Below are 13,782 nucleotides of genomic sequence, written 5' to 3' on the forward strand. Positions count from 1 at the left end.
TTTGGCACTAGTAAGCCCTACGAAGGCTTACTAGTGCCAAAACCTGGGGTTACCCATTATCACGTGATAATTACTAATTAACGCTGTCAGTTACTGTTTTCACCTGTTAGTTACTCATTTTCACGGGAAAATGACTAATTTTTAGTTTTGGCACTAGCAATCCGTCAGGAAGTGAGCCAAAACTAAAAATTAGTAATTAACAGGTGAAAGTGAGTAATTATCCCGGGAAAATTAGTAATAATCACGTGAAAATGGTAATTATCAAGGGAAAATTAGTAATTTTCCCTTGATAATTACAATTATGAGGTTTTGGCACTAGTAAGCCGTCATAGAAAACGCTCAATGGAAAGTGACATCGCATGCGTTGGGAAGACCGTGGGAAAATATTGAGACCTCAGAATAGGGTCCTTTTAATTAGAGACGATTGACCAAAGCAAAAATAATACAACACAGCATAGTGTGTGTGTCTTTCTGCACGCGGTCTGTTTCTCATAAGGCACGCAATAAGCACACCCTGGTCGTAAGGGAAGATAGCCTAATATGGACAACTGCCTGATATGGACCACCTCCAGTTCTGACAAACTAACGGTGCTATAGGTCTCAAAACAATTTCATTCTTTGGATCACTTGCATATATATGCGATATAAACATTTGTAACCACACAATAAGCTAAGCTTATATTAAATGTGGTTATAAATATGTACATCTAGATAGGAATTATTATTTCACGTTATGTCAAGGTCAGAGAATCGCTTATCCCCTTGTTATAAATGTAAGACAGACAAGATACAATTTTTACCAAAAAAAGAGGAAAAGATACAGCAAAAGAATCAGAGGATGTGACAGAGGACGGGAAGAGAGTTAACTTTATTTTTCAGCAAGCAGGGGGGGGGGGGGGGGGGTGTCAGAGAGACGATTACTGTTACAGACTTGCCAATTCAATGTTCCTGCAGCAGCAATAATTTCATCCAAAATGTTGTCCAAACTAATTAAGCTTAGATTACTCATAATTTATGAATACACAGAAAAACCTTTAAGAAAGATTCACTCAAACTTGATTAAATCCCCAGATGAAGCATCCGTCGCGTCGCACATATGGAAACATGCGTTCTTTGATATTACTGTTGCGATCGGTTTTGACGCTGCCGCCACCTCGCCGCAACTATCGTGCTGCCATCGCGTCGCGATATGGAAACACAGCTTAAGACTATGCATACTGCTGGTTTTCTCTTCATTCTTCTCAAAATGTCGGTCTCTGTCTGTCTGTCCACTTTTCTTTTTTTCTCTCTATTCTCAACCTTTAGTGTCTGTCTGCGTGTCTGTGTGTCTGTGTGTCTGTTTGTTTGTTTGTCTGTCTCTCTCTCTCTCTCTCCCTTTCTCTCTCTCCCCATCTCTCTCTCGCCATCTCTCTCTCTTTTTCGCTCTCTTCATCTCTCTTTCTCTCTCTCTCTCTCTCTCTCTCTCTCTCTCTCTCTCTCTCTCTCTCTCTCTCTCTCTCTCTCTCTCTCTTACAGTCAGCATATTACAAATGATGGTTTATTCCTGGCAAATTTCGACCAAATGATTATCGAAGATGGTTATGCAAATAAGATGCAACAACGGAAAACAGACGAAATTAAACAGAGACCCCAAGCCCGTGACAGACAGACACAGAAACTGAGACAGAGACAGACAGACTAGACAAGCCGACAAACAAAAAAAACCATGAAAAGACACATGTAGGTGACGATGCCGATCCCAATACCGATGCCGATGTCGATGATGATGATGATGATGATGATGATGATGATGATGATGATGATGATGATGATGATGATGATATATCTCTTTATTTCCCTCTCTTGGAGAGTTTGCTGCGTGATAGCCTCTAACCCTATTCATTGTATAACAACGTTCAATCATCATCGTCATCTCTCTCTCCCGTTCTCTCTCTCGCCCCCCCCCACTCTCTCTCTCTCTCTCTCTCTCTCTCTCTCTCTCTCTCTCTCTCTCTCTCTCTCTCTCTCCCTCTCTTACACACTTTCTCTTTCATATTCTCTCTCTGTTTTGTTCTCCTTTCTCTGTCAGATTTGTTTTAAACAAACACGTAGGAAAGAAATCTGCAGAGCTGTTGCAATTGTGTCTTTTATCTCTATCTCTTTCTTTGTTTTTGTTTCGGTTTTTGACTGTGTGCCTATCTGTCTGTCTGTCTGTCTTCCTCTCTCTCGCAGGTTACTGTCTGTCCGTATGTCTGTCCGTCTGTTTGTCCGTCACTCTCACTCTGTCTCTGTCTTTCTCTCTTATTTAATTACCCCAACTCTCTCTCTCTCTCTCTCTCTCTCTCTCTCTCTCTCTCTCTCTCTCTCTCTCTCTCTCTCTCTCTCTCTCTCTCTCTCTGTCCCTCCGGCAGCACACATTTTTCGCTCCAGCAATTTACTTGAACAAGTGAAGAAAATGCCTGTCGTTGGACTACCAACTGCTGTGGAAGCTACCTTGACAGGCCTGCCAGCTGACCACTATGTCAAGTACTGGAAAGTCACCGGAGAAGGAGAAGGAGCCACAGTCACACTTCAACTGCTCAGCACAGAGAACCAACAGGCCGCCATTTGCCGAGCTAGTCAACGCAACGTAAACAAAACCCCTTCGCAGCTCAGACGTGACAGACAATGATCCCAACAATTTAACAGCAAAGAGGTATGCGTTTCTTCTGTTGATACAGCTGATCGATCATCTGCGAAATTATGCCAGCACAACATCAGGCATAATTCACACAAACACGTACGACAAAGTTCACGACGTTAGGCACAAACAGAAAATGAGACTACACGCCGGCGAACGCATTGACAGCGAGGCAAGCTGTGTTGTGAACATTGAAGCACGTGAATCACGGAGCCACATTCCATCCAAGCTGACGGAACCTGCCTTGCAGCAATCCGTTGACTCCACATGCGTGGCCACTGACAGTGACAAGGACAGATATTTTACGTCAGAGAGTGATACAGAGGAACCAGTGGAAAAGCAGTTGACTAAAGCTGAAAAGGATGCTTTGGAAAGGGAGTACAGTCTAGGGGAAGTAAAAGCACTTGCTTTAGAAATTACTACGAACCCCAGAACACGAAAGAAAGTGATTAGAATGGTGTACAATGCTTCATCCAAACAGCTGCTTGCAAAATCAGATGACTTCATGTTCACCTACGATTGTACCAAAGCTGAAACATTGTACTAGACGTTATTCAGGGACAAAGCAGACATGAGTTATGATGAATCAGAACGACTGGCATTTATTGGGGGAGCCTGCGGATGTGCGACGAACACTGTACCTTATTGAGATAAATCATATCGCCAAGGATTTGCATGCACTGGTTACACTTCTCAGAGCCTACCTTCAGACTTGAACTTTGATCGCTGTTGTATCACATTTACGTATCGTTACATGCTGCTTCTCTTGCAAAACTTGTAAAGCACTACTACTATGTTTTGCAGCTGATACTGGTAAAACGTTAATACTCTATGATTGTATTAAAACATTATTGTACATAATGCACTGGAAACATTTTCAAACATAATGTGGTTAACTTCTATTTCACCTCAATGAGCGAGGGCGGGATGAAAAAAAGAGTAGTTTAGCATTTCCTATTCTGTTACAGTGTTAAGATAAAGATCAATTCAATTCAATTTAATTCAATTCAATTCAATACAATCCTCTCTCCCTCATTCTCATTCTCATAAATAAGACTCAAACCATACCGGCACGGTGGCCTAGTGGTAAGGCGTCCGCCCCGTGATCGGGAGGTCGTGGGTTCGAAACCCGGCCGGGTCATACCTAAGACTTTAAAATTGGCAATCTAGTGGCTGCTCCGCCTGGCGTCTGGCATTATGGGGTTAGTGCTAGGACTGGTTGGTCCGGTGTCAGAATAATGTGACTGGGTGAGACATGAAGCCTGTGCTGCGACTTCTGTCTTGTGTGTGGCGCACGTTATATGTCAAAGCAGCACCGCCCTGATATGGCCCTTCGTAGCTCTGCCGTAGCTCTGCGGTTTTTGGACGTCCCCATTTCACTGCTGTACAGCAAACATCGTCCCCAAATACCTGTGTCTGTGTGTCACCGACTTAGTTGCTCTGCAGAGTGTGTGTGTGTGTGTGTAATACTGCCTTGCTGCTGAGTTTGTGTTATACCGCTTTGCTCTGCTGAGTGTGTGTGTTTGTGTTAATTACGGTCTGTCTGTCTGTATATTCTTTTGTCTGTCCGTTTGTCACTCAAGGGTAAGGGGGTGTCCTTAACCTCTCCTTTGTTGTCTCGGCCTGTCTCTCTGTCTCTGTCTATCTGTCTCTGTCGCTCTTTCTGACTCTCTCCCTCTCAGCGGAGATCAAAGCCAATGAAAAACACACATCTCTGAAGCAGTTTTAGCTTGTGCCTCCAAATGACTGCTGTACAACAACCAGACCCCATCTGACTGCTGTTTGGGAAACAGTCCCCAATTCACTGCTGTACACCATTTACGCTGTTTCTCTTTCGAAACTTGTAAAGCACTACTTCTATTTTGCAGCTGATACTGGTAAAATGTTAATACACTATGATTGTATTGAAACATTATTGTACATAAAGCACTGGGAACATTTTCAAACATAATGTGGTTAACTTCTATTTCACCTCAATGGGCGAGGGCGGGATGAAAAAAAAACATTTTAGCATTTCTTGTTCTGTAACAGTGTTAAGAGAAAGATAAATTCAATTCAATTTAATTCAATTCAATTTAATACAATTCTCTCTCCCTCATTCTCATTCTCATAAATCAGACTCAAACCATCCGTTGTCAGGGTCGTGAATGCTACTGACTGGATTGGAAATACTCTTATGTCGCCTAGCGCCATGTAACTGATGAAACCATTCATAGCAAAGCTCTGCAATTTTGGACGTCCCCATTTCACTGCTGTACAGCAAACATCGTCCCCAAATACCTGTGTCTGTGTGTCACCGACTTAGTTGCTCTGCAGAGTGTGTGTGTGTAATACTGCCTTGCTCTGCTGAGTTTGTGTGTTATACCGCTTTGCTCTGCTGAGTGTGTGTGTTTGTGTTAATTACGGTCTGTCTGTATATTCTTTTGTCTGTCCGTCTGTCACTCAAGGGTAAACCGGCACGGTTAGCCTAGTGGTAAGGCGTCCGCCCCGTGATCGGGAGGTCGTGGGTTCGAACCTCGGCCGGTGTCACGATTTCATCTTTCGCCTGTGTACATATGTCCCCCTCGATATTTACTCGAGACTGAAATGTTGTTTCCTGGTAAAATTAAGAAGGGAAATTATTTAAGGACGAAAAGCATGTCAGTTTCTTGCATGTGAAGAAAATTGGTTGTGAAATTAAATAGATTTCACTCCCAAAATCGAATTCTTCGAAAACGTGTACCGAGTGGTTACGTCCCTTGAGTAAGAAGAGAAACATTTTAGGATGAATCAAATTTCTAAGTTAAATAAAATAATTGGTTGGACAAATTTGGCCCCATGAATGTAAGGTACACAAGGTCGCTCATCAGTACTATCGAAGGGTGGGTTTTTTGTTCAGTGTAGAGTTTATACTAGATCAACGAGGCCGAAAATCGAAATATCAACACGGCGAAAGATAAAAACGTCACACCGGGTCATACCTAAGACTTTAAAATTGGCAATCTAGTGGCTGATCCACATCCCATTTTGGTGCAATCCCATTTTGCCGCCGTCCCATTTTTTGCCCCATCCCATTTTCGCGACATTTCACAAGCCAAGCGTCATTTTATAAAATTTATAATTTTGGATGATTAATGAGATGAGGATGATTATAATGATGATGCTATGGATTTCCAATTTGGATTGAGACTACGTGACAGGGCATTTTACTAACATGTCATAACAATAGCGCGACATCCCATTTTGACACCATATCCCATTTGGCCGCCATGCCGTTTCACCGTATTCCATTTATCCCCCATCCCATTGTCGCGACATTTCACAAGCCAAGTGTCATTTTACTACCGTGTCATAACAATAGCGCGTCATCCCATTTTGACACCATCCCATTTGGCCGCCATCACATTTTTTATTTATTCTTCTTGCCAAGCCTCACTATACTACTATACTGCGTTATTCAACTAGGAAGACATTCCGTTTACGCCAAATTCCATTTTTGCCAAAATCCAAAATGTCGCGAAATAGAGATGGCGGCAAAATGGGATGACGGCAAAACGGCATGGCGACAAAATGGAATGTGGCGCTAGTGGTTTGACACGGTGGTAAAATGACACATGGCCTATGAAATGTCGCAAAAATGGGATGGGGGCAAAATGGGATAACGGCCAAACGGGATTGCGCCAAAATGGGACGTGGAGCTAATGGTACATGACATGGTGGTAAAATGACACTTGGCCTGTAAAATGTCGCAAAAATGGGATGGGGGCGAAATGGGCTAACGGCGAAACGGGATTGCGCCAAAATGGGATGTGGAGCTAATGGTACATGATATGGTGGTAAAATGACACTTGGCCTGAGAAATGTCGCCAAAATGGGATGGGGGCGAATTGGGATAACGGCGAAACAGGACTAATAGATCCCTTGACTTGGGGTAGTGCGACTAGCTTTCCACTCGGAGGAAGCGACCGGAATTTCCCAACGATGGGACATCCTAGTAATGAATTTTTTTTTTTTTAATTCTTAAAATTAACAGAGTTGCGCTACCCCAAAAGTCAAGGAATTTCGTGTTTGTCCCTTGACTTTGGAGATGACAAGAAAATATCGGGCGCAAAAACGTGATTTGTAAAATTTTTCATATAGCTCTGCGGGAGCTCTGCACTTTTGGACGTCCCCATTTCACTGCTGTACAGCAAACATCGTCCCCAAATACCTGTTTGTTTCTAAAAAATCACGCTGGAGGTTGCATTTTATGTAATAACCTCCTGAAATGAGTTTTGACACTTTAGAATGGCATGCAAAATGACACATGGCCTATGAAATGTCGCAAAAATGGGATGGGGGCAAAATGGGATAACGGCCAAACGGGATTGCGCCAAAATGGGACGTGGAGTTAATGGTACATGACATGGTGGTAAAATGACACTTGGCCTGTAAAATGTCGCAAAAATGGGATGGGGGCGAAATGGGCTAACGGCGAAACGGGATTGCGCCAAAATGGGATGTGGAGCTAATGGTACATGATATGGTGGTAAAATGACACTTGGCCTGAGAAATGTCGCCAAAATGGGATGGGGGCGAATTGGGATAACGGCGAAACAGGACTAATAGATCCCTTGACTTGGGGTAGTGCGACTCTGTCACTGCTAGCTTTCCACTCGGAGGAAGCGACCGGAATTTCCCAACGATGGGACATCCTAGTAATGAATTTTTTTTTTTTTTAATTCTTAAAATTAACAGAGTCGCGCTACCCCAAAAGTCAAGGAATTTCGTGTTTGTCCCTTGACTTTGGAGATGACAAGAAAATATCGGGCGCAAAAACGTGATTTGTAAAATTTTTCACAACATATGTCGCCTAGCGCCATGTATGTGATGAAACCATTCATATAGCTCTGCGGGAGCTCTGCACTTTTGGACGTCCCCATTTCACTGCTGTACAGCAAACATCGTCCCCAAATACCTGTTTGTTTCTAAAAAATCACGCTGGAGGTTGCATTTTATGTAATAACCTCCTGAAATGAGTTTTGACACTTTAGAATGGCATTTAACGCTCATTGAAGTTTTAACAAACATTCTAACACCTAAAACATTCATAGCACCGATAACGTAATTCTAGCTCTGCACTTTGTGGCCACATACGTCCCCATTTCACTGCTGTACAGCAAACATCGTCCCCAAATGCCTGTTTTTCTAAAAATCACGCTGGAGGTTGCATTTTATGTAATAACCTCCTGAAATGAGTTTTCACACTTTAAAATGGCATTTAACGCTCATTGAAGTTTTAAGAAACTTTCTAACACGTAAAACAAAAGAGACCCCAAATGCCTGTGTTTTGAGCAAGATGGCATTTTGATACACAGCCGACCCCAAATGACTGTAAAACCACCTATGTGTGTGTGTGTGTGTGTGTGTGTGTGTGTGTGCGTGTGTGAGTGTGTGTGTGTGTGTGTGTGCGTGCGTGTATGTGAGTGTGTGTGTTTATACGTAGACCAAATAGCCTGGACCGCCAACTCGTCACGTGACCCTTCGAGGTTACGACTCTCTTGACTTTCAGGGGCGCGTCACGTCCGGCTTGAAAGGCCAGCGATTCGAAGACAGTGGAAAGAAAGCACGCTCCAGTTATTTGTGACAATGGGAGGTGACAATGAACTGGATTTTCCAAAACTCCAAACTAAACTTAACAAAACTCATCGAAAAACATGTTCCATATGCACTTTTGCTGAGTTTATTTTAGCATTTTCAGAACTTACCTCGGCAACTTCGATAATAGCGTCCATGTTTATAATCGACACCGGATATGACGTCTCCCTGATTTCTGGACTGGGTGGCCGAGTGGTAACGCACTTGCGCTCGGAAGCGAGAGGTTGCGAGTTCGACCCTGGGTCAGGGCGTTAGCAATTTTCTCCCCCCTTTCCTAACCTAGGTGGTGGGTTCAAGTGCTAGTCTTTCGGATGAGACGAAAAACCGAGGTCCCTTCGTGTACACTACATTGGGGTGTGCACGTTAAAGATCCCACGATTGACAAAAGGGTCTTTTCTGGCAAAATTGTACAGGCATAGATAAAAATGTCCACCAAAATACCCGTGTGACTTGGAATAATAGGCCGTGAAAAGTAGGATATGCACCGAAATGGCTGCGATCTGCTGGCCGATGTGAATGCGTGATGTATTGTGCGAAAAAATTCCATCTCACACGGCATAAATAAATCCCTGCGCCTTGAATATGTGCGCGATATAAATTGCATAAAATAAACATAAAAAAATATAAAATAAATCCCTGCGCTTAGAACTGTACCCACGGAATACGCGCGATATAAGCCTCATATTGATTGATTGATTGATTGATTTCTGAAAGGCCACGAGAGGCGCTACCTCGTAATAGAGAGATAGAGTGGAGAGAGAGCTAGTTGGCGGTCCAGGATAAATGGTCTATGGTTTTTATAACAAGTCAATATTTGATTGAATGTATTCCGGCAGATTGTCAATCGAGAAAGAGGCTATGGTGTAAATTTGTGCTCGCGTTTTTTTTCTTTGTTTTTGTGTCTGTGTTTGTTTGCTTTGTTTTATTGATTGCAATTACCAAGGTAAAGGAATTGTCCTTGCATTCTAATTTTGTTTGCATCACTAAATCCAAAAATATACATATGTGACCCTCCACCACGGAATGAGTCGCATGTCACCTCGCGCGGTTCTGCGCTAGGCTTCATATAAGTCCGGGGGATGTATGGTAACAGTGTGACGGTCACCTTAGTCACAGGCTTATAACTCGAAAAGTGTTCGCTCTTTTCTAAAACTGTTTTCACCACTAGCTAGAGCATAAACAAACTCTTTAAGAAAATGTAAAAATATGAACATCATGCAAAGGTGACATGCGACTCATTCCGTGGTGGAGGGTCACATATGTAATATGTGTGATTTTATTGTGAGATCAAAAACGAACATCGTGTCTTTGTTTCTTAACTAAACAGATGCACAGAAAAACACGTTTTTAACAGGCTATTTTACATCTCAGAAAAAGAAGGCACTGAAGCAAAAGACATATAAAGACCATGCATTACATCCAATCACTCCGCCTAGCAGGGATTAACATGTTCTTCTGCCGCTATGTGCATTTCTTGCAAACTAACCTTGTCCCCAATTAAATTAGTCAAACAGCATTGTAGCAATGCGAAAACGTACGCTAACTGTGTGACAAGGTTGTCAGCTGTCTCTGTGCTTGTAATAATAATGATAATAAAACATTATTCTAAAGCGCTGTTCACCGCCAGATAACAGTCTCCTGGCTTAACGTATTGATTTCTTTGAAAGCGACTGAAAAACGATATCCCAACAATCGCAGTGCAGTTATTCGCCTCAAAGTATAGAGTAGTTACTGAAAAACAACCGGGAAGTAACTATGGTCAAGGTTAAACGTTTTACAAGATTTCTGCAAAGGGCAACCAGATAACATCCTTTACGCTCGAAGAGATGTGGACAAAGAGGAAAGAATAACAAGCAAGATAATTGTATTTCCTCAATACAGACACAGGCACGCAATGTTGTGCTAAATGTGCTCCAGTGAAGCCATGCAAACAATTACTTAACCCATTTATGCCCACATTTTTTTTTATGAAACATCTATAAAGATGTTGCTTTTTATGTCAGATTAGCAAATCAAACAATAATGTTGATTACAACTTAGATCATTTTACTTTAGGCGCTTAAATACCCCCGTCCCATGTATGGGACGATGGGCACGAGAGGGTAGGTTGTTTTTACATCATGACACCCAACAAGTCCACAGAGCACAGAGCCATGTACCGGCACGGTTGGCCTAGTGGTAAGGCGTCCGCCCCGTAATCGGGAGGTCGTGGGTTCGAACCCAGGCCGGGTCATGCCTAAGACTTTAAAATTGGCAATCTAGTGGCTGCTCCGCCTGGCGTCTGGCATTATGGGGTTAGTGCTCGGACTGGTTGGTCCGGTGTCAGAATAATGTGACTGGGTGAGACATGAAGCCTGTGCTGCGACTTCTGTCTTGTGTGTGGCGCACGTTATATGTCAAAGCAGCACCGCCCTGATATGGCCCTTCGTGGTCGGCTGGGCGTCAAGCAAACAAACAAACAAACAGAGCCATGTATATCTCTTAATTCAACACAATTCATCATTTTTATCCCGAAACAAGTCTCCAGCATGATTTTGAGCAGACGTTTATGATATTTGTTTATTTCTGTTTTTCTCCTGTGGCGTATTTTGGACCTGGAAGGCTAAAAACATAAACTATCTTCAGTGCACTCTTATCTAGAACGTTTGCAAACAAAACTGTCAGATCAAAATCTTGCTCAGCAAATACAATTTCACCTAACACAGGTATTCACATTTGAAAAGGAGAATTTGCAGTGTCCTGAGTGTTTCAGACATACGTATGTCGCTTTGAGAGGAACTGGCGAGAACATCGGTCATATGACACACCAACCTTTATTGTGAAATGCCAGTGTTTTGTCTTTGATCTATGCACCGTGCATCAGAGCTTGATTGGCGAGAGCTCCATCAGATGATCGAGCAAATCATGTCTGATCTATTCGCCTGGTGAGTGCCAGATGGGAGCTAAGCGGGCAAGCAGGCCCAGGACGCGAAGCACCCCACTGGTAAGCTCTTGTATTACCGGGACGGATTGGCAGCTCTACAGTGGCCTTGTTGGCTGCTTCGGTGATTCTGAGCAGATGCCAGATTTCCTGGACTCTGATATTCACAAAAAGGCGAACATAATCTTGGTCCGTCAGGTGAGCTCGTCCCATTGTTTTGTCAAAAAGGGATGTCAGATTTGCACCAGAGGGCGAACTGATCTTGACCAACGTTTTGCTGCCTGCAGTTGATGTACTCAAACTGCATTAGACACACATGCCCTTGACATAGGTTGGGTGGGGTAAGGAGGCGGGGTGTGCTGTCCTGCCTAATAATGCTGCCACACAATTGTACAAGTAGAAACGAGTAGAGCCCCCACCTCCACCCCAGTACTAATATCCTCTCACCTCCTCAACCCCATCCAATATAATTTGTTTGTGATTTGACAAAATGTGGAGGATGTTCTTGTAATTCCATCGCACAACCACGACCCAGTCAGCAATGCACAATCGGGCCGGCAGCGGGGCGAAGGCGGCAAATTAAGCGGGGCGAGGGCAGCAACTGCCTGCGCCCCGCTGATGTTTTGCAAAGAGGCGTTGCAGCGGCTGAAGCGTCACATGCCGTACCTCAACCGCCTTTTAGCCGACATCCTAATGCTGTATGCCGAGCCCATGCCGCAGGCGACCCGAGGTGTTTTGCAGCAGAAAATCCGACATCTTTCAGATCCATGCTCTCACACTAGTGCAACTTGCAAAATGCATTCTTACCAATCACAAACAAACTGTACATATTGAAATTTAATCGTACAAGTGAACAATCTTATGGCGAGTTTAACAACTTTTTCTGAAACATTGCATAACATCTTAAGACATAACTGTAACAATGCAATTTTGCTCAAAGTATCTTCCGTATGTTGATGATTTATTCTAAAAATTCCAAAGCAGTCCAAGTCATTGCTAAAGTGCAGCGCTTTTTGTCATGCGATCGACACTTGCATCAGCAGGAATAGCATAGCACACGAAATACGCAAGCTAACTAGACAAATCAACATGTGCAGGGTAGATAATTGATTTGAATTTCTTCCCGTATGTAAAAGTGGCAAAGTGTTGCCTATTGTGATTTGTTGTCGATTTTTAATTGGGCCCTTCTGTTTTTCCCTGTTCGATTTTGAGGGTACCTGTATTTGAGCGGCGGTCACGTGATCCCTGTAAAAAATATCTTTAAATCCAACAAATGAACCTGATCGTCAAGTGAACGGCCTTAACTGGCATATAAGTTTTATTGACATTACACGGGAATTATTGCTTTAATTTGGGTGCGAAATAATTGTTGCAATAATGTGTTGGCCATGTTTAGTTCGTTCTCTACAGGGGGAACCCGGGTGAAACGCGGAAAGAAACACGGTATTCTTGTTTTTCTTAAATATTCGTCATTAATTTAGAAACGAGCATTGCTCATACACGAAGAAGCAACCCAACGAGAATAATATTTACTGCGGAAGCTAAAGACAGACAAAAACAAACAAATAAACTAACAACAATCACAACGACTAACACAATGCATAAACACACAATTTATAAACAAGAAAAGATAATACAGTCACACATATTAGGCGTAGATAATTTGTTTGTTTGTTTATTTGTTGCTTAACGTCCAGCCGACTACGCAGAGCCATATCAGGACGAGGAAGGGGGGGGTGAAGGGGGCCACTTGTCAAGCGATTCCTGTTTACAAATGCACTAACCCATTACTTGTGTCCCAGCAGGCTTTAGTAAAACTAAATTAATACCTACTGGAAGATTACCAGTTTCCAGTATGTTAAAATAGGCTTAACCTATCTACTGCTGGACTTACATCAGAACACTAACAGATTAAACTATACATGAATCGCGAGACAAGCGGCAAGAGAAGAGATTTTTGGAAAAAATACAGGTGAATGAGCAAGAAGGCAGAAAAAATAATAGAATTCATGAAGAAAAAGAGAGCATGACAGGAAAGAGGAACCAAAAATCTACCTAACAGCAAACTAGAAAGCTCCTGCGGTTCCAAAAACAGGAGGGGCCTTTAATTTCATAACCGCAGTGCCCCACTGCGGGAGGCGTAGATAAAGCAATAGCTAAGCGTAAAATGATGCAATGGCAAATACATGTTACGGTACATTACTTTTACAAACCTGGCGGATAAAAAAAATATGAGCTTTATTTTTTTTCTTTCCAGTGTGGCTGTGTTTTTGGATACATGGTATACGCGGAATAAAAGAGTTTCACGTTAGGTATCTTACAAAAAAATCAACCAATGAACAAAAAAGCATGCTTCCGACGAGTTCACGACAATATAAGTTTTGTTTCCATGCACTTCTGCATAGACACACACACGGCAGGAGTGCAGGATACATTCAGAAATAAATCAATACTATTGCACACGTGATATATACATATTAACTCATGTTTGGTAAGTGTTCAGCATTCTATGGATTAAAAAGTTGATGTTCAGAAAAATCCAAGATAAGGTGATGAGCAAGCTTAATTACCACTCAGGACATGTTGA

The sequence above is a fragment of the Littorina saxatilis genome, linkage group LG4 (assembly GCF_037325665.1).
Source record: "Littorina saxatilis isolate snail1 linkage group LG4, US_GU_Lsax_2.0, whole genome shotgun sequence".
NCBI classification, from domain to species: Eukaryota; Metazoa; Mollusca; class Gastropoda; order Littorinimorpha; family Littorinidae; genus Littorina; species Littorina saxatilis.